We start from the raw sequence: 22,701 nt of genomic DNA, 5'->3' as shown, positions 1-22,701 counted from the left end.
CGGATCTGTGATTCTTTGATCGCTTCAGATCACTGCAGTGCTGGGGCTTTTGAAAAGGATTGCTTCACCTCTTGAAGGCTCCATGGACCACAATGTGTCAGCCTGGTAAGGTGGCTTCCTGTTGGGAACTGCTGCTACTGTGAAAAAGCTGTCTGGTATTTGCCCTTTCATAAAGCCCATCTACAGAGCCAGTGACATTTTAGTAGAAAACCTCATAAAAATCAGGCTTGCTTTTCTAAAATAATCTCTCTGTACGAAAGGGGAAAGGAAACACTTGGGAAATTAATTTGCTTCTGCTGTGATTGTTCATTTCTTGCTTGAGCATAGCAAAGAGAAAAGCTGGCTCTGTCTTGTTACATAAAAAATAAGTCCTGTCTGTCATATTTGTTCCTCACAACATATAGAACCAAAGTTTTTACTGACTTTTTATCTGCAATTAAAAAACAGTAAACTTCACATCAGTAAATTCCCATACTGTGTATACGTCAACCACATATATTGAAATGGGAGATAATGTATTTATGTATAAGTGACAAACATCTGTTTGACCTTAGGAACATAAGATCCAAATGAAAGAAGGCCACTTGGTCTATCTAGCCCATTTGGTAGTTAATAGTTTGATCCAGCCATTTCTTGAAAAACGCCAGGATACTGGCTTCATGTTTGGCTTATCACATACTCCAACAACCTTTTGGGTAAATAAGTACTTCCTGTTCTTCCTGTTTTTAATGCACTGCCATGTAGTTTTGTTGTGCTTTCTGGTTTGTGCTTCTGCTAGACTTTGTAAATGCCTTAGTACTTTTAATTTAATTGTAAAAAAGATTAACTTGTAGAGAGGGACTCTGTGAACTTTGTACACACTTTTCCTGCAGAAGATGCAATATTTTATAAGGTGGACATTGGGAACTGGTTTGAACTGTATTGGAAAAATGCTGAACACAAGGGCTGCTATGTAATAGGAATGCATGCTACAAACCTAAGTAACCAATTGTATTAAACAAAGTTACTGTATCTTTAGCAAATCGGAAAAGTAGGAAGATGTGCGTGATTTTGGGATACTTTCAATCTTTTAAGCACAGGGAAGTATGATAGATAACAGAAAAATATTTGAGGACTGTTCTAGTTGGATTACTTGGAGAAAAATATACTGAGCATATACTGAGTGTGTTTTGCTCCCATGCACATGAAATAAAAATCTTCTTTTAACCTATGAGACAGACTCCTGTCTTTTAAGGGAAAGTGGGAAAACTTTCTCCAACAAACTATAACTTTGTTTCAATTAAGTTGTAAAGTTTTGCTTTGGACTCAACCTGTAAGGTTTCAAATATATCTCAGATCACACCATGTTATTGTTACAGTTCCCTAATAGTTCTTACACCAGTTTGAAAAGACAGGATCTATATAGGCATTTCTTCTTCTTGATGCTCTGACAGTCAGAGCACCATGTCTACCATTCAGTAATAGATCTTTCCCAGTCTGTGTGGGGAAAGCTGAAACTACTTCTTTTGTACATACATGCTTAATTTCATTATACAGTGTTGATTATAGTCAACATCTTCTTTTGGTGGTTTACATTATGGCTTTGGAATGTGATTTAATGAGTGTGACCAATATGCAATAGCTTCAGGGACACTTGGTTCCTTTAACCTAAAGTCTTGAACCCAAATACTCAATTTGATATACTGTATTTGAGATATATAGTGTTACACCTCTATACAAAATGGAGCAACATTGAACTGTTAGAAGGTCAGCTTTGAAATTCACACCTGTACTTTGAGCAATTACATATATCACTCAGCTTTAGACCACTGGTCCGTTATTATATACTGCAACACATCCTTGTCTCTTGCAAAAATCTTTTATTTCACAATGCCTGCCAGATGAACTTTTCATCATGCTTACATTTAAATTTTATAATTTAGAGATGCATTTCTGTGTTATGCATAATGATATGACAAAATATGCTCCACGTTTGATACTCCTGAACTGATTGCACTTAATGCTATCTGAACTGTTTTAAAGTTTCAGAAAAGTTTTCAAGCTAGGAAGTTTCCTTAACCTTTGTTGAAGACATTGATGTGTGAGTACAGGAGTTGCAGTAGAAGTGTAAGAACCAGACAATGTGAAAAATGGGACAGTGAAGTCTTTACGTATTTCTAAAACTGAGCATTTTTCTTCCTAGTTTCATTGGTACATTGTCATTGATTGTTGAAGTAGTTTTTGTTTTCTTTCAGGCACAGTGCCACCCTAAATAATCAGTTTCTTTTCCTTTAACTTCATTGTTCTTGCAACATTTCTGTTGAGCGTTGACCTTTTCTTCTTTTAAAGCCTTGGAACACATATTGTTTTGTGGGTGAAAACGAGACTTTAGAATATACAACTACTACTATCAGACTGTGGATATAATTAAAAATTATTATAATCAGGGAGTTAGCAGTCCCGCTGTTCAGATTGTTGTACTGTATGACTTGACAATAGTTGGACATACTGTATAGTAAATTGAAATGAGCTTACTGGGGCAAAGGTTCAGCCCCAGAAGCCATAATATATCATGTTTGTTTTTTTCTTCTACATTTGCAGCTAGAAGATTCACCTCTAAAAGGCTTTCTTGTTGGTGCATTTATAACTGTTTCTCATCGTTCTCTGTAATTTGGTAATGCAGTGATTCTAAACTGGTAGTTGAGGTTGGCAAATCAGTATAAGCTACTGTTGAAAACCGTAATCAGCTGTCACCTATCTTGTATGAATGTCACAATTTATATAAGAAGGTGCATACAGTAATTGTATACAGAATTGTACTGCTACAGTATATACATAACACAGGTGAAAGACATTTAATGAGATTTATTTAACTTGGTAACTGTGGCTCTACCAAATATTTCACTTCACAAAATGTATAGTTACTAATCTTGCTGTTACTCTAAGAACAGTAAAAGATGTCCCCATATCTTCGAATTATATTGTGTCTAAAATACATATATTGTTGAGTAGAGCTCTGTGTATTTCTTTCCTGGTTTAATCTGTTCTGAGGTATTCTGACTCATCCAGTTTTAGTCACGGAGATTGTGTGAGGATTAAAATGGAGTGCCAATAATGAATTTCCACAAATGTTGTATTGGGTGTTCAGGTGTGTTCCTTTAAGTGTTTCCTAGGTAAATCTTTGCAATCACCTTACCTTCTAGATCCCCTTTTGAACCCGCATCTCTCAAATGTCCATAATACATGTACATAATTGTTATTGGGAAGTGACTATTGAGGTGTTATAATCTAAAGGACAATGGCTAGTATCAACATTTCCAGGTCTCAGGGGCCTCATAGCAAAGAAATATTTGCTGAGATAAAGTGTAAGATTCACTGATCAAAGCAAGCATAAGGTTTATGTTGGTTTAGCTTAATTAAGTACTTGGTAAGTCATTAAGAGTGTCATGAATGAGCCAAAAACAGGCAGGTACAAAGAGAGAGAAAAAAGGGGAGAGAGAAGGGAGAGAGTAATAATAATAATAATAATAATAATAATAATAGCTTACACTTATATAGCGCTTTTCTGGACACTCCACTCAAAGCGCTTTACAGGTAATGGGGACTCCCCTCCACCACCACCAATGTGCAGCATCCACCTGGATGATGCGACGGCAGCCATAGTGCGCCAGAATGCTTACCACACATCAGCTATCAGTGGGGAGGAGAGCAGAGTAATTAAGCCAATTCATAGATGGGGATTATTAGGAGGCCATGATTGGTAAGGACAAGTGGAAAATTTGGCCAGGACACCGGGGTAACACCCCTACTCTTTTCGAGAAACACCCTGGGATTTTTAATGACCACAGAGAGTCAGGACCTTGGTTTTACGTCTCATCCGAAGGAGGGCGCCTGTTTACAGTATAGTGTCCCAATCACTATGAGTGAGCGCCCCCTGCTGGCCCCACTAACACCTCTTCCAGCAGCAACCTTTGTTTTTCCCAGGAGGTCTCCCATCCAGGTACTGACCAGGCTCACACCTGCTTACAGTACGTTCAGTGGGCTGCCAGTTGTGAGTTGCAGAGTGATATAGCTGCTGGCTGAGTACCAGAGAGGAAGACAGAGAGGTCCTTGTCCAGATCATCCATAAAGACCAGGTTGGAGTTAAGTATTTGCCTGCTTAAGAGAGCTGGCCATTCTGTTGTTTTAGGAAACTCTTATTTCCTGCATAGAAAAAAACAATTCAAAATGGCCTTTCCTGGTTAGTAGATGCATTTTTAGAACAGGGGGATACTGTAGGTTTCACATTCACATTGTAGCATGCGAGTTTTACAGAGAGAGAGATTTAGCTGTAGGTTATATAGTATATATAGTTTAGATGGCGACTTTAGCTTCTTTTTGGCCTTTATAGACATTATAGAGGATTGAATAGTTGGTACCAGTCTAGACTTTGTCTCTCTGGTCAGGACGCAGGCCTCTGGGACCCCTTGTTTGTAAATAGCATAACTAATGTATGTTATACATTTATGTTGTGTGTTGTTTAGTGTGACATTGTCATCGAGAATAAATAGTTGTTTAACCCAGTGTGCTGGAATTATTACTCTTTTAACCTAAGGGCTGCTAGAAAAGAAAGAAGTCAAGTGTTCAGGTATATTCTAGGCATAGTCTTTACAATTTGGGGATTATGATTATTTTATTTATTGATTAATCTATTCAGTTCTTTTCACCATTTTTGTAACAGTATAATGTAACAATCCTACTTAAAATGGATGTCATTGTAAAAAGTCAAACAGGTGACAAGATGTTGTTGATATTTTTAGATTATTGCAGTTCTGAACATGTATACTGTATACTGTAATTTCTGGTTAAAAAGGTTTAAAATGAACTCTTATTTTTTCAGTTCTGTCACTAATATATTGCATTATTTGATTTTTGTGCATGAAAGGAGCTTTACTTAAAAACTAAAAATTGTTAAAGCAAAATTGCCACAGGAAATTAAATAGATAATTTTTAATGTTGTCCCATTGCTTTTCATCTCCAGTTCCTAATACAATTTATTTAATCACTAAGGGCACTTCCAGGAGGCTTCATGATTTTTCCTCTGCTGTAATTAGATGCTTTTTGGATAACAGCAGCTAATTAAAATAAAAAGAAACATATTAATTATTAAATGGGTTTAAGGATTATCACAAAAGCAATCTGTGTCCTTGTCTCCTCTCTTCTTTTGTATCAGAAGCAGACAGCAAAATAATTTATTAAGAAAATGTAGCTTTGCAAAAACAAACTTAAATTAATAAGAAACCAGACAGTCTGTCACAAAATGAATCTACATGCACCCGGTTAATCCACATGGATCTGCTGTTTTCTCTTCAGAATGTGATTTAAAACGACCTTTAATACAGAGCGACAACAATTCAGCTGTAATTATTAGCTGTGACTGAGTCACGGGGTTCAGACTGGCTTGCTTCTTTGAATCACAACTGTTTTTCAGATGACAGCAACTCCCAATTAACGTAAAAAGAAGCATATTAATTGGGAAACAGGCTTAAGTGATTATGCAACGTAATCTGATACTGCTGTCTGTAGCGTCTGTTTTATCAAAGAAGAACTGTAATGAATTTATCAGGAAAGAAAAACAAAATGAGCTTTCATTAAATTAAACTGTGTTAAGATATTTTCTACTTCAAAATGAATTCCAAACTGAAGTCCCTTAATTAGGCCGTGGAATGTGTTCTTACTCTCTTCCATATCACATTTATATGACCAGTATATCCACAGGTATGGTCTAGATTTGTTTTTTTTGTCAGATAAGATGATTCCTTGGATTACCTGAAACATACTTTAGAATAAATGCTTTTTTTATCTCTTTCCATTTGTTTTATGTTTGTGCATTGTTTGGGTGAGACACCTAATCAGAGAGCATAAGCTAATCTAAGCATAATCTAATAAACTGTCTTCTGTAAAAGTACTATTTGAGCACCTCTCCCAAAAAAGTATCTGTGTATGAAATGGCAGTTATGTGCTATTCATGTGTATCACAGAGCAAAAGAAGTAAAAAAAAAACAATGGATCACTTTGCTGAAACAATGTTTCAATATTTGTGTAGAATGTGCAGAATGCTGTCTACGGTGGGCTCACCCGTGTGAAGATAGCAGTCCATCCCATTCTACTGTATATGTATTTGATCTAATTAAAATCCTTCAAATTAGCAGGCAGTGGAAGAAGTACAATCTCCTGAATTTACATGAAGGGAATGGGTAATGTTGATTGTGTTGAGAATACTGTCCCTTTGCTCAATCCTGTGTTCTAAAGATATGTTGTAATACACACTGTATCCATAATGGTCTGGGCATTAAGATCACAACACTTTGGAAGATAAATGATAGTTGTCATTATCATACTTTTCTCCTACTGTTCTAACAGCAAGTGCTTAAGTGCTTGGGAGGTAGGCTTTGATTCTAATAAATCAATCCTTCGAATTTAAAATATTTTTGTTGTTATCATTCAGTTGCACGATTCAACCTTAAGATTTACTGTGTAAGCTTACCCTTTGTGTCATTAAAAAGTAAAACTAAAAATCACTTCAAGAAATGTATCTATACCTGTTAAGATTTTTAACACATTTTCAATAATTCAATTTCCATAATTGTTAGGGCCAGTGCTGGCCGTAATACACTTTTATGCACTGGACTGTTTCAAGAATTCTGACCAACTAATAAAAACATTTCAGCAAATCCATCAGTGAATGTTATCTCTATGACAATTGCTATGATGATTCACGGCCATATTACAAAGAGGAGCTTGACAAAGAGATAATACAAATGTGACTCTACCACACACAAAGCAGGGGAGATGCAAACACAGTATAAGTGTCTTCACTGTTCATACTGTGCCAGACATGCAAAATCAATATACTTAAAGCACAGACAGATCTGTGGACAAACTGGACACTTGCATTGTTATCCAAAGGTGCACATTGTAATGTGGCATGGCTCTATAGAACAGATACTCTATTTGCCCAATTCCAGAGGAGATCTTCAGTAATCATGCAGTGAGGTTTTAAAGTGCATGATACATTGCCCGGCTCTTTTTTATTATGACAGTTGGAATCTTTAATCCCTTAGCAGAAAAGAAGTTCACATTTGCAGGGTTTAATAAACAAGAGGAGAGTGCACAGCTGAACGGTGCCAACCAGAATGCCTCAGTTGTTATTCCTCTGCTCTAGGGAGGAGGTAGAGGGTGGCAGTGGTGTGGGGATCAGTTTAATCTTCCGCATTTTAAAACAATCCAGGGAATTTGCTTGAGATTAAGGAATGAGTTGCTTCCTCCACAGTGTTTACTTGGCTAGGGCCATGCCGCCTTGAAAACTGCTGACTGTGAGGCTGCTAAGCGGTGTCAGGGAAGACAGCCGATCCCAGAACAGGTGGGGGAAGCAGGCAGTCCCAGGCTCTGCCTGTCAATCTGGAGGAATAATGAGCCACTCAGAGCAGCTCCCCTGACCTTCCTGTGCAGTACGCCAGAATGCAGGCTTTAACAGGGGTCATATTCCAAAGCACAGAGTCACTCTAAGACAGAAACTGGCAGAGGAATCGCCATCTGTGAGACAGAAAAGAGAGGAATGTACTGTACATAAATCCGACATGGAAAGAAAAAAAAAACAGAAGGAGATTTTGCTTTGCATAAACTTTCATGCTACAGTTAACTAATATATGACCAAAAATTAATTTCACTGGCAGCGAAAATGCTTGTTATATGCAAACCAAAGCAAGCATTCATTAATATGCAGACATTTTCTTGCTGTTGACTGGCACTCTACATTGATGATTTGTCAGTGGCATTAAATTAGCAAATATACTACGCATACTTCATCAATACCTTATTTTTAGGATTTGTAACAGTGCTCTTATTCTGTTGGTGCACCATAGATGCATGGATGGAAGAATACACAGGATGTTTTTTTCCTTTTATGAGTTAGCTTTGATATAAAATTAGCCTCAAAATTTCTTATCATTATTAGAGGAAAAGACTTTAACCAGATTGAAATTTATTTTTTTGCAAGAACATAAGAATACAATATGGTCTTTATAATATTTAGTAAAAATGTTTAGTCTCCTGCTTAAGTACAGCCTTCACATATAAAATATAGTCAGGAATTACATTTGAAATCTAGAAACCCATGGCTGTTTGTAACATACCATCCAGTTCTCTTCTCTTTCAATATTTATACAGTACTTTGTTCTAATAAGTAGAAAGTAAAGCTTAGTTAACATATTCCCCTTGAATAATTGCTGTCTATTGACAAAAAGGTTTCATATTAAAATTTTGATCAATGCTGCTGTGACGTCTTCAGAATTGTTAATGATCAATAGATCTCTGGGATCTGATATCGCAGTGAAAGTTGCTGCATTTTCTCAAATAAATTTTTTTTTGTCAATGAGGATAATGACTTTTCCTTTTTCTTGCTGTCAGTCTAACAAGCTAGATGGTCCCATTGTGGCTCTTTAAATCCTTATCATTTTATCCAAGCAAACACATCAATACTGAAATGGATTAGCCTTGAGTGAACCTTGGAATATGTCAGTTATCCATTTCTACATTAGTGTAGTAATAATATGCTTGACCATTGAATTCATTAGGTCACATTTCATTACACAATACACACAGCTTCCATTGATACTTGTCTCTTGGACATCCTACAGAAAAGGTCAGATGTAGATTAAATATATAGTATTATTTCAAAGATTAACATTTTGCTAAAACATAATTTCATCTTTTGAGTTAAGGGAAAACATCATGTAGGCTAGATTCCTGATTTACCCAAAAGCTACAATGTGATGTTTGATTTAAAAAAATAATTTTATCTCTTGTAAATACAGTGTATTGTAATGGACTGTACTGTATGTATAAACAGAAAAATATATTCATCTTTTCATCATATATTTTTGCTATGATTAGTAATGTTACTATTAAACTATACCTTTTCCTGATGGACAATTTTATTATTACTTTAGAATTGCAAAAAATAGTTTACTTTAAGCCATCTCCTGTTATCTACAGTAAGAGTGTTGTATTGGCTAAAGATCTTAATTCTCACTGTTGGCCGATTGAAGTATATTACCCTGTTTTGGATTATTCCCAGTGGATAGAGCATCTCAGGGTTTGAGAGCTGAATTACCACCTTGTATGCTAATTTGATCACATCTGATCTCAGAAGCTATGATAAGCAAGGTTATACCCAGGACTAGAAGGACCAGGGTTCAGTGAATATAGTTGGTGGAATAGTAGGTGGCACTCCTCCTTCTGAATCTGAATCCCAAAACCAATGCCCCAGTATGGTGAATGTGCTGTAGGAAGTACAGTACCATACTTAGGAAGATATGTTGTTAAAGTTTAGTCCTGACTATTTGGTCATTAAGGTTCTGTTTGCCAATGGTGTTAAAATGAGGATGTTAATCCTGACGTCTTTGGTAAGACTTTGGGTTAGAACAATCCTAAATACCTTTCCTGAAGGTGTTCCTAAAATCAAAAGGTGAAATGTCTCACTTCTCTACCTGATCTGTTAGGAGGAGATGGTTTCATATTACTGCTGCAGCACTTCAGTGTTGAGTTAAGTGAATCTCATTCTGTATGAGAAGCCCTCTGGGATTAACAGTGCTATGCAAGTGCAAGGATTTATTAAATGATCAACACCGAATCCCTCCTCTTACTATAGAAGGCAGGAATTATTAAATGATCAACACTAAATTTCTTCTTTTACTATGAAAGACCTTTTCTTTTTCTTTTGGAAATCACAGCATCAGTGACTTTAAGTTTAAGATGGGATCTTTGTATTTACTGTACAAAATACCTCTGTACTGTACATACACACAAAAATTAGGTTGTACTGTCTTATCTGCTTTCATCAATGTCTGTGAGAGTACAATGACAAACTGAAAGCTGTTTTGGTATTTCTGTCTTTTGACATGAACATCTTTTCTCATTAAAGATAGATCAATTGGACATCTCATATTTTTATGTTAAACTCTAAGAGATCCTGTAATATGAGCCAAGGCTGTAAAATTCAATGTTGCAGTCAGATATTCTGTCATTTTACCTGATGCACCTCAATTGCTCTTACCTATATTTACTGTATGGTCAGAATACATTTCTGATTACTTTTCTCAGGCTCTTGTTCTACAATATTTTGTATTGGAATGTACATGGACACAGCTTAGTGCCAATCTGTTTGTTAATTCACATTTAAATTAGATCATATAAGTCTAGGGCTCCTATTCGTAACAGGTTAAGTTTGAACTTAATTCACAATGGGGAGAAAAAGACTTTTCATGGTAGAGCTTGTGAATTTTTTGCAAGGAAATACTTTCCCTCTCCTCTGCCTCTTTGGAAACCGTTTACTATGCCATTCCTTTAGTTGGAAATCTGATTATGCTTTGCTTATTATGTTTACATTTCCCCCTCCAAAAAGGCACAGCAAATAACTGCGCAATTAGCAGGTGAAGTTATGGCCTTGATGTTGAGTTCACTCTTTGTACAGCATGTGCCCAGAGGCCTCCTCCTCACAAGGTCTGCACCAGATTCCCACCCATGCTTGTCAGCTGTTAAATCTAATCAGGTTTTGTTTCTTCATTCTCCTTAGAAAGCAATTTATCTCATTTACTGGAAAAATGGAGACAGCCAGCTTTGCTTTTAAATGTCCCAGTGAGGGCTGCGCTACATATTCTGACTATCTTAACATTCCAGACTGGCTAGCTTCTCAGAAAACAAACACTCCCAGAGAGAAAATGCATATCCTCTTGTGTTGTGCTGTCTGAGGTCAGCTTTATACTGCTTTTTTAATTAACTGTTAGAATATTTTTTTCAGAAATATATCAAAGCATTGAACTTTGGATGCCTTATTTTTTTACGTCTTTGGATATCTTAAGGTCCTAAAAAACATTAAGTACTTTGTTACAAACATACATATCTTTTTAACCTATTAAAACAAATCTTTCATATTTAAGTCCTTCGATTCCTTTAAAAATTTCAAAGAAGTCCTGAATTAGATCCCAACAAGCTATTCTCTAGCTCTCATTATATATCCTCACTCCTGGTCCCACAGGGGTTTTTGTTTTTCATTCTGCCTAGGCTCTTACTTTATTCAAATTAATTATTGGCTTAATTGGATTTAATTACAACTTTTTCCTTGTCTTTTGAAAAGGAGGACAATTACCTGTTAAAGAGCAGGGCTGTCTCTCTCCCAGACATGAACATTCACTCTGTAGTAGTTTAAAGTTTAGGTCTATGTGGAGATATGCCTTCAGTAAATTATATCTGTGGCAGGAGTATTTGTGAGACTTGCCCAGTACTAGTGAATAACTGTACCACTTTCTGAATTGCATGTATCCTGGAAACATACACAATAAGATTGAAATGTTTTGGTTGGTACATAATGCTCATAAAAATACCATTGTGAATTATATGGCTTTTCATTTGAATAGGTACAGTATTTGTTTATAAAGCATTATTCAGTTATTATGGGCTCAGCTAGAATACTTAATTGTAATGCGTGATTTTGCCATTATACCAATGCACCATCATTGTATGATTTGTGAGAAATATTTTTAAAATGATCCACTGCAGAAACACAAATGATAAAACATTATTTTCAGAGACATATCAATGACATGTTGTGAGTTTAATGGTGTTCTGAGCACTGTGATCTTGAGGTCTTACACATATTTTGTCATCTGTAAGAGCAAAGCTGTTAAAATACAAGTAGTATTAATGAGAAATGAAAAATGGCATTATTAGAATCTGCCCCACTGTTGACTTGCACTTCTAAAAGATGCTATCCATATGAAATACTTAAATGATACAGAATTGTCTTCAATATTTTCAGAACATTATGTTTGAGTTCCAACAACAGCATGACATTTTTGTAATAACTGTTTGCCATGTAGCCTGCACTCATTTGTCAATGATTTGTTTGGAATGTTTTCTCAACTATCTAGGTACCACCTTAATAAGATGGAATTATTATGCAATATTTCTCTGTTGTAGCTCAATAGTATAATTTGTATTGATCTGTAAGCTTTTTAAAACTCTACAGCTAAACATAGATCTCTGAAGAAAATCTTTTAACTTTCTACTTTTCACCAGGATCTTTCTTCTGAGGTACAATTTTGTGCCTTTTGTGTTGTTCCCATTTAGATCTGACCTTAACACCATCTATTCTAAAGCTGTCTCAATACAGTTTATTAAAGTGTTCTGCTTGCTTTTTTTATTGGTGCCTGGCTTTCTATGAATGTTGTAAATACATCTTTGCACCGACCCTGTAGACAGCCGACACTTGTCTCCGTCTTTGGCAAGTTGCAAAAGTTATGGAACTTTGATGTGCCAAGGCCAATAAACTATACACTGAAGTCACTACAGTAAACCAGGAAAGTAAAATATAATGCAATAAACCAAAATGCATTCCTATGTAGTTTTCATTCCTATTCCTGTCCATTGTGTAATAGTCAATGTAATCCTAGGTGGCATAGTGGCAGTTTGATGATTGGATTAAGCTCTGGATAGCTCCAACCCTCTTTGGATTACTCAAACTGAAGACAAAAGAACATTCCCCTCTTCATCTCTGGTCCAAATTAAAACAAGGCTCTAGGTGAGGCAGGCCAATCCGCATTCTGCCTCCTGTCACATGTATTGTCTCGAGAGCATACCTGAATAAAGTGAATGAGAGAAAACTAAAGATCTGAGAGTACCTAACATCTTAGCAGGACCACGATAATGCTCTTCCTATTGCATCTCCATCTCCCATCCCTAGCAGCTGCTTGTCAATTCACATGGCTGCTGTCTGTGTACCCCTGGAATTTATCTACCAAGGGCTTGAATGCATTTATAATCTCTTGTCTGCAAGCCAATTTGTTGCAGTTGCTTCCCAAGTGTGGCAATAGACATATTCAACCCACTGCCACTTTGCAGTTTATCTTCAACACCCCTAAACAGTTGTCAAAGATTTCCATTGAGCCACATGACCACGAAACCGTTTTCTAATATACTAAAGATAAAAATCCAAATATAAAATAAATGTCCCTTAAGTCCATTATCGGCAGTTTTCCACCTTGAGTTACTAACTACACCTTTCTTTAAATGAATTAGAGTGTCTACCCAAAGATAAGTCTTTTGTTTTTCACTTTTATCCTCTAGTTCTTTTTCAATTGCCTCTTTTTATTCCCAAACTAACTGTGTTCACTTAGCCACCACTGCTGTGGGACTGCATCATTTGGGTGGTAAAACATGGCTCTCTGATGTGCAAGTAAACGATGTAAACACATTGTGAACCTACTGTAATAATTCATTGACAAACAGATTACATTTTAAATGTGAAATAAAACAGTGCATACTGTACCTTCAAACCAACATCTTGCAATAAAAATGGCTAAATGGAATATAAATCCAGTGTTACATGTGCCATCCCTACAGCCACCTCATTGAACGTGCACTTTACATTTCACTCAATATTGTTACAAAGAATGAAATGATACACCAGAACGAAGAACTTGAAACAGGTTTGGATGATTTAAGGTTTAACTGTTCTGAAACAACAGAGAAGAAGCGGTAGATGACTGGAAAACACTTTGTGCCTCTGTGTACCTGTTTGTGCGTGTTATCAGTGATTAACTGTTGTGCCATCCAGGATATATTTCCCTTGTGCCCTGTGCTTCCAGGTTGGGCTCCTGGTTGTTGTGAGCCCTAAAAAAGACTTTCTGAAAATGGATGAATGGATTAAAATTAGTCTTTTTTGTGAGAAACCTAAAACCTTTATATATTGCTGGTTTCACATTTTCTCTTTTATGATCTGCGCTGTAAAGCACCCTCGTGAATTAATTCACTAACGCATTATGTGGAAAACCATAAATGTTTTACTGTAAATACAGTATATACATGTAAAATATGAGTAAAAAACAATCAACTTTGGAATTAATTGTACATTTTAAAGATGACTGTTTCGTTTTGATTTGTAATCCAAATGTGGATGATTAATAACTGTTGTTTGAATTTTCCAAATGCACTGAAGAAGATAAAATAAGAATATGAAAATGTTTGTTACAGTAATTAACTTGTCATTCGATTTTTAATGATTATAAATAATACTTTAAAATGTTTTTAGGTATTATGCATATATAAGTAAATTAAAGTATTCCTTTTTCTTCGTCATGCTGATTGTAAATGTACAATTTTATCATACAGTCAAAATTTTTTTCAGTAAGATAGTACAAAGCCTGCATCAAACTTAATAAAATGCATTTGTGTGTAGACAACAACAAATTCAGTGTTCTACACTGGTTGTGACAGCATCTAGCATAAATATGTTAAGAACTGAATGAAAGTTAAATCAAGTGTTACAGTTCATCAAGCATATGAACAATTTCAGACTGTAATTTTAAAATGGTCAAAATGCTGTGAATCCCAGGTTACTAAGAAAAAAAACAAAGATTCATGATTCCTTTTGCTTAAATATAAATCTGGCGAAGTACTTAATGTGAGACCAATTCTATCTTTTGCACCTTTAATATCCTTTTTTTTAAGTTTCCTTTTATGACTTTGAATTTTGTCTAAATACATTATCAAAAGCATCCAACAGACTACAATATTCTTCTTCAAATCATCTTCTGTTTAAAAGGAGAGGTGAAAAAAGTTAAATTGGTCCAAACAAGTAAATATTGAACTCTGTTAGGATTACTGGTATTTCAGGAGGAAAGAAAAACTAGAGGACTCCTGGAATCTAACACAAATCCTTACAAAATATTTTATTCACTGCTATTTTTATTCAGTTCTACCAGTGAAAACAACATATGTACTATTCCTTCCATTTTTGAAAAAAAAAGCACACACAAATAAAATGCACTCAATTAAGATGTATCTATTATCAGCCTTTAGTTACAATTTAGGGAAAAAAATCAATAGGAACTCGAACAATGGATCTGCCAGTTTTGGCACTCATGTGCCCTCATTAGGATAACAAGCATTCATCACTTAGATAGTATATACTGAAGGTAATTAACAATCAACCAATTGTGCTAGAAGTACAACATGAATAGTGCCAATTACATATAATCAACTGTCATAAATTACCATAATCACTGTTAATACCCCTTCAATTTAATTTTAAATTCATGCACTTCAACTCTCCTACTCATGACAATTGAATGCAATAAGTAGTGATCAAATAAAAAAAAGTGCATGAAATAAAAAAAATGTACATGCATATGGAATGTACCTATAATTAAAAAATCATATTCATTGATGTTTTCATGATTCGTTGCAAATTGTTGAACTTAATAATGTACAGTAATTTCGAAAGTTTGTTACGGGTTTCAAAAAGGAAAAATATACAAATGTAGTTCAAGAAAGAGGGACTATATACTCCTTACTTAGACCAAAGATCCATGATATTAACAGTATAAATACAAAATGTAATGCTGTAAAAACTGTTTTTAATAATCATCACTTCTGATGAGATAAAATAACTACTAAATAAAAGTACCCAAGAAATGTACAGTGAGTGAAGAACAATTTCTGGCTACAAGACAACACAAATATTACAATATACAATTACCTTCGTGTTGTATGCTCAGATATAGTAAGTAATATTCAGTGGTATGTAACTATTAAGGGAGCAACTTGATAAGAAACAAAAACCATGCAGACATTACCACACTGCAGCTCATATTGCCCTGGTATAATATTTTTGAACAAAGTTTGCTTAATCTAATCAATATAATTAGATTCTATATATATACGGTATGTAATGTTTTTGATTGCCCTCAATCTATTGCTTGTTGTGGGAAGAGGATTTGAAGAGCATGATGTTGACTTTAAGTGCATTTTATCTTTTGATTTACTCAGTTTAGGGGGATAAATCTATCCTGAGCTTCAAGCAGAATTTGTTTATACAGTATTGTTGCCTTCTTTTCTTTACCAAATTCAGTTTTACTTCCCTTAAGCTCTGTTTCGATACCTCAAAGTCAGCTTACCCCAATGTCTGTGGAGCCCAAATTTTGATTTGGATTTAGCTGTATATTCCAAAACACCACATTATGATCACAGTTCCCAAATCTCATAGTTCTAACCTCTTTTTGCCTCACTCTGTCTTGATTGTTTGAAAAGATCAGGTCATTAACCATATCTGCCATTTCATTTTCTGCCTTTGATGTTCCCCAATCTATTTAGAGGAAAGATGATGTTCTCTTAAAAATCATTTTTCATATAAATTATTATTTTCATAATAGTGTTGAATAATAATAATCTGAATTAGGTGGTATTTTACGTAGTACTAACACCACACCTTCAGAATTCCTTTTTATGCTTTTGACCCATATACTGTAGATTCTGAGACTTTTGATTACTAGAATCTGTTCCTGTGACTCTTCTATCTTTCCTGTCTCCAAGGAGCAGGCTGGATCCTCTAATGTCATCTCCTTCGCTTTTGTTTAGCCATGTTTCTGTGATGCCATTAACATCACAATTACCTGCTAATGCTAATACTTCTATCTCATGCATTTTGTCTTCAATACTCCTAGAATTTAGGTATAAGTGCTTAATTGGCCATTGGTTTGAATTTCAAATGTGCTATCCTTGTATCTTTTTGATTTTCTGTACCTTCTTTCCCCTTCCTTTCTAGTTGAAATGCTTCTGGTTTTCTTGTTGGATACTTGTGCCAAGATGACTGGTGCCCAGCTCCTTCATGTTACAATATGGCTGTGCACAGGAGGCAGTCTCGGGCCTCAGGTCAGAATCTTGGGTTCTGGGTGTTTAAGAGGTCTCTGAAGGTGGAGGAGTCGAAGTTCGCCGGAGACAGCCTAAGGCACAGTATGAAGTGGATGTAGAAGCCAAAGTGGAGACTGGCGGCAGAGTAGTATTGGTGGTAACAGTAGCAGCAGTGGTAGGCTACTGACTGGCACCAGACATACTGTAGCTTTTGCAGCAGAGGTTGGCTGCTGACTAGTAGTGATGGTACCATTTGCCACAGATAACCTGCCAGCATGTTGCAAACCAGCATAGCTGTAGAAATTGCAGCAGAGATGGGCTGCTAACTGGCAGTTGACAGAGGTAGCTAAAGTTTGAGCAGGAGAGACTGGCACTGTCAATTCAGTTGACCAGTATGGCTGTAAAAGTCGCAGCAGAGATAGGCAGCTGACTACCTTTAGACCCGTGTGACTGTAGAATTTGAAGAAGGGCTGGGACTGTAACTACAGTAGTTGGCTGGTTGCAGTCAGAGCAGAGGTTGGCTGCCAATTGGAGTACCGGCTGTTGCAGTTGCAGCAGAGGCTGGCGGCTGACTTGGAAAGACGACACAGCAAAAGCGTTTGTGGAATCTCATACGATTCATAGTATCTTGTAGTATTCAGACCAGTCATGTGACCCATGATCCGGAAAGAGTGTTCTAGTACATCCAGAGGGGACTGTGGTCAGAGCTGTACTGCTGTTGAAAGATCAATGACAAAGCACTTGTTCTGTGACGCTTTGGGAATAAATATGGAGTAAATAATTAGGTGTAATTGAATGATTGGATGCCTGAGAGGTAGGGGGAAGGGCAGACTGAAAGACAACCCGAACATGTCCTAAGAGCTGTGGGATGACTGTGATTCCTTGTGTGAATGTCTCGGTCTCCCAGGGCAACCAGAGGCTGTGAGTTGCTGCTGGCTTGGGCTTAACACTTCATAAATTATCATCACATCTGTACCAATGGCCTTTGCTATAAACAAGCTTTTCAGTGACCAAGAGAGTTAAAGTTTTCTGCACACCGTTTTCTCATCTTGATTTGACAGATTAACATTTACCTGGTGCTGGATTTATGAAAAGACAAATGAATTGGATGGAAAGTGTGTTGTTTTAACCGATGTCATTTGTGGCTATATGGATAATAACATGCTTGTTGTTTGCTTTAGCTAGGAATTAATATTTAAGTGATGCATATTCATTATCTTGATGTGGCCATGTCTGTGCTACAACTGATAGATCCATTGAATTTGAACTGAATTTATGTTAATAAAGACATGTTAATGTAATTCCTTAATGTACCTCTATGTGTGTGAGAAAACTTTTCTTCAAGTATAGGAAAAATGGCTGTGCATTTTTTCCATTTGGCAGCACCTCTTGAAGAGGAAAATTGGCAGACTGTGTGAATTGAACAATATGTGTAGCATGACAAATGAAATCTCAACATTTTATATGCACTGGAGATCTAAAGCAGTTTTTACTTTTCAAGATATATAGTCAAGTCAAGAAGGATAGTAATATCTTTATGGATCCTTGAGGAGAGAAAAGAAGAGAGCAAATTAAAGTAAAAAAATAGCCAATGTTTTATTTTTTTGTTACTTAAGTGATGTTGACAGTTTTCTAAAGCTTATCCTTGCATATTGCATTTCAAAAGTGAACTGGTGACATAAATGGACTTCCCCTAGTTGCCTTGAGGGCAGTGGTTGTTTGTGGCTGGTGGAGCTGCTTTCATCGGTAATTATATAGCCAGTGAAGGGGAGCTTGCAGGGGTGTTTTAGAAAGCACTAAAAAGAGAAATGTCATCAGATGAGCCAGCCTTGGATCCCGAGCAGACCAGGGGAGGGCAGGAAGCAAATTTCTAGCACTTGAAAAGGAAAATTAAATGAGTATCTGAGAGCAGCCATCTGTTGAAAAAAAACATAAAAAACAACCAGTGCATAAATCAAGCATGTCTATGTGTGTGACTTGTTTAATGTGGCCTTTCAGAGGTGCTTGTTTACACAGCACATTCAACTGGTGCTATGGATGACTGTGCTGGTGTTCCTCGTATGAAATCTAAAGGTTTTATGCCCTAGGCAGGAGAGGCTTGTATTGTAAGTCATAGATATAATGTACACAAATTACAACGAAGGCTCCACAGCCGAAACGTTGTGTTTTATTTGTTCTCTTCAGCATGGGCTAAACCTATTACTTGTTCCTAATGTACGCAAAGCCCTGTTAGTAAGCTCTGCCTGTACAGAGAGGACATATCAAATGTGACTGACAGGTTTTTTGGTGGCAGGAAGTTTGAGTTTTACTTAGAATTTTTAAAAATAAAATGGTTGTTGCAGAATGTAATTAAGAAGCCTGTTTTTCAAGATTTCTGTTTATTTTTTGTCTATTGGGGTTCGATCTTGATGATCTAGCTGTTGTAGGTTTTAGGAATTCAGTTGTATCATTTCTATCATTCTATCATCTATACTATGTTATAATGTTTGCTCTTAACAAAATGATATGGATGATCTTGATTCCATTAAGTCGGGGGACTGATCCACTAGGGCAGAATTTTTTATTGTCCTTATATCACCTGTCTTCTTACGTACCTTATAGAACTAATATAAACCCTTCCCTATCTCTGAAGGAAATTAATTTTAAAAAGTAAAACACTGCTGAACATTTAGGACTTTAACTGAGGATTAACATTACATTAAAACCTTTTACACTATACATAACATCATTTATTTTTGTGCAGTTCGAAAGCAACCCAAAAATGTATCTATAATTCAGAGTTCTCATAACAAAGGAGAGATACTAGAGATTCAGACGCAACTCCCCTCTTTTGGTTAGAGAGGATGACAAATTCTGACCAGGGCTCTGAGCTCCTCTGATAACTTCAAACTGTAAGCTTTCATCAGTTGAGTAGATATGGTGGAAAATGAGCTGCCGTGATAATCAGCAGTTAATCCCAATGTTTTACTCAGAGTATTTAATAGATTTATGCTAATGACCTTGAAAACATGCTCTGCATACTTTCAAGATTTGTCACTGATGAAGTAAGCTGGATTCTTATTGATTGTCTGTGGGCTGCCTGTTTGATGCACCATGTTCCTCACAGACATTTAAATCTGCCCACTGCTTTGAAAAGTGTGCAGGATAGAGGGTGGAGTCTTTGATCTATGTGGTTAACAATCATTTGAGACAGCCGAGTAGGTGAGAAAAGACATGTTTTTATTTGTTAATTTTCTTAGCAGCACAAGGAATGAGATGAGGCAGACAGGGTTGGTTACAAAAAGCTGTCCACTTACATAAAGGAACATAATAGAGCTGCTGACTCTTTATTGAACTTGCAGGATGGAAAAAAAAATATCTGATCTGTCTTTTCATTATTACTAAATGCCATAGTAATCAAATCCTTCTGACTAACCTTATATTTGAAACCCAAGTAATTTTGGCATATTCCAGCTTTGCACATTTTTAGTTCTTTAGGCTATGGCCTCAAGTTCCATTAAATATACAGTGCCAGTTCTTATGCCTTTGAATTCAATTTTTTGTTAGAGTCAAAGATAACTAATTTGATTCAAATATTGGAATGTAGGATATTGTCTAATATATTTAAACTACAAAGAAATATAATATGCCAAAACTTCTGAGAATGCTCATATATTTTTGGTAGAACTACTGTACTGGCTCAGACTGTCAGGCAACATATCAGCATTATTCGCATTGATATACTGTACAGTTGAATATCTGTTAGCTTAACATCATATTTCACACTGTGCGGATGATTCTCCCGTTTCATTAAGATATATCTAGCTTAGTACCTCACAATTTTGAACAAATTTGATAGCTTTTGTAGACTCTTGGCATAAAATAAATGACTAAAATCGGTACTTATTCCTTTGAATTCTGCTGACATGACAATTTGTCTTCCAAACCCATATTCTTATTTAGCCACAGTCCTAAAGTTTTACTTATTTTGGCATTAATATCTGCTCTAATTTCCAGCAGATTCTCGAAGATAATATGCTTGAGATTCTGAATAAAATTATAGCAGATTTAGTCAGACTGTCTTCTCTACAGGCAGCACTCCATGGCAGAAACTCTATTATAAAAGTTAATATCCACTCATCAATTTATTTTCCTTAATCTCCTTTTCAGTCTCACCATGATACCTGAAACCAATTTGTTCTACCACAACAAGTTTTATTTGGTAAGAATAAGTGGCTTCAAGGATTCAGCTTATAACCCTGCAGCACTCCAGAGCTTTTGGTCGTCTAGTTTAAAATATTACTAATGCATTTTTCAGTTGAGGATATTATCTTAATTGGATTCTGGAAAACTACAGTAGGCTCATGATGTACACTCATGTATTAATTGTGCTAGTTAGATCCCTGGATCTTTTATTTGCTACTCTAAAAGGCTGGACATTGGCACTTTGAATGGACTCTATTGTTGCAAACTCACTAGACATTTGACAGCCTGGAATTTCACCAATTAAGAATAATGACCTCTTACCTATTGGTTGTTACCTCTTCCCCTTCTTACCCTGGTCTTCAAGAAATGTTCACACTCTTTGTGACGTCTTTAGTTACAATGGCCTGATGTTTCAAGGTGTGAGGAAACTTACTTGCTCCCTGGGTTTTCATTTTTTATGCATCAGATTGTGCTCCTCCCTTTGCAACAAGGGGAAGTCATAGGGCACTTCTTTCATACTAACAATTCTAAAAACACAAGCTACATTTAAAACTTGCACAAAGAACGTGCACAACAAATCCATGTGAAGATTCGTCCCAGATGCAGTCAGGGCATGACTTTTACCTACTTGCACTTGCTTTGAGAGTGCCCTGTGATAGACGATTTTTGGTTGTACTGTATGTCACCAATGTGTTTTACAATGTTACTGTTCTGACTACCCCATCAAACCTCAACCACTCCTACACAACAACAATTCCCAGATTCCTGTCAGTTTTCACATACTGTATGTATCTTTTCTTCAGGGGAAATAGATGCAAAATGTATTCTACAATAGTGGGTGAAAACTGCACCCCCTAAAATGCAAAACTACTTATAAAGGGATGTACATGAACATTATATTTTGCTAGTTCAAGGAAGTACTGTCAGCTTGGTATTCCTTTTTTGCATTGCTTCTTTGATTAGTATCCTTTGTCCAGCAGGTGGCATTGATACATGCACAATTAGTTTATCTTGGTAGGTTTCTGACATTTGTGTCAGTTGAGTTTGGTCAGGATTCAGGACTTTTTCAAATGAATACACTCTGCTTCTAGGCACACACAAAAATGCACATACTGTGCTTCCAAACACTTAATGTTAATATTTAACTTTTTTATTAAAGATAAATCTTAATTACTCTTTATGTGAAGAACCTCATGAAATTGTCAAATCTCATTGTATTGGAACAATGGGAAGATGGTTCTAATTAGGTATATAATGCCAGTACTCTTATGGTAATATTCTAATAAGGAGCTTCGCCATTTTCATGCATAGCCTTTAGAAATCTGGAAGATCAGTGTGAAGTTCATCACAGCGAAGTTCATGAGAAAGAAGCCTTTCAGCAATGTCCAGTAAACAGCTCACTTTATGTAGTCTGAGAGACAGGTTGGCAGTTCAGATTTTGGCATCATTTCAATCTAGGTATAGCACTCAATGATAAGCATCACATTTTTCTTCTACATTCCTTGCCAAATGACTGATGATTTGAATGGTCCCTGCTCAACCTTTTTTACTGCCCTTCTCCCTGTGATTTTTCTTGTTCTTTCTCTATGCTGTTCTATTTTTAGACCATTCTACTGTTTTCCTTTTCTCTTCCTCCCTCTGTCCTCTTTTGAACCTTCTTCTGCTCATCTCCCACTGCTGTCTACTTCTCTCTGCTCACCATATCTTTGTTTTAGTTAAGCCCCTCGATTTGAATTCAAAAACATCAGGGCTTTATTTCCATACAGGTTTGTTTTTACTTACTGTAGCTTGTTGTTTTGAGGTAAATGA

The sequence above is a fragment of the Lepisosteus platostomus genome, chromosome 6 (genome assembly GCF_059453375.1).
Source record: "Lepisosteus platostomus isolate fLepPlt1 chromosome 6, fLepPlt1.hap1, whole genome shotgun sequence".
NCBI classification, from domain to species: domain Eukaryota; kingdom Metazoa; phylum Chordata; class Actinopteri; order Semionotiformes; family Lepisosteidae; genus Lepisosteus; species Lepisosteus platostomus.
This window is presented reverse-complemented; position numbering follows the sequence as displayed.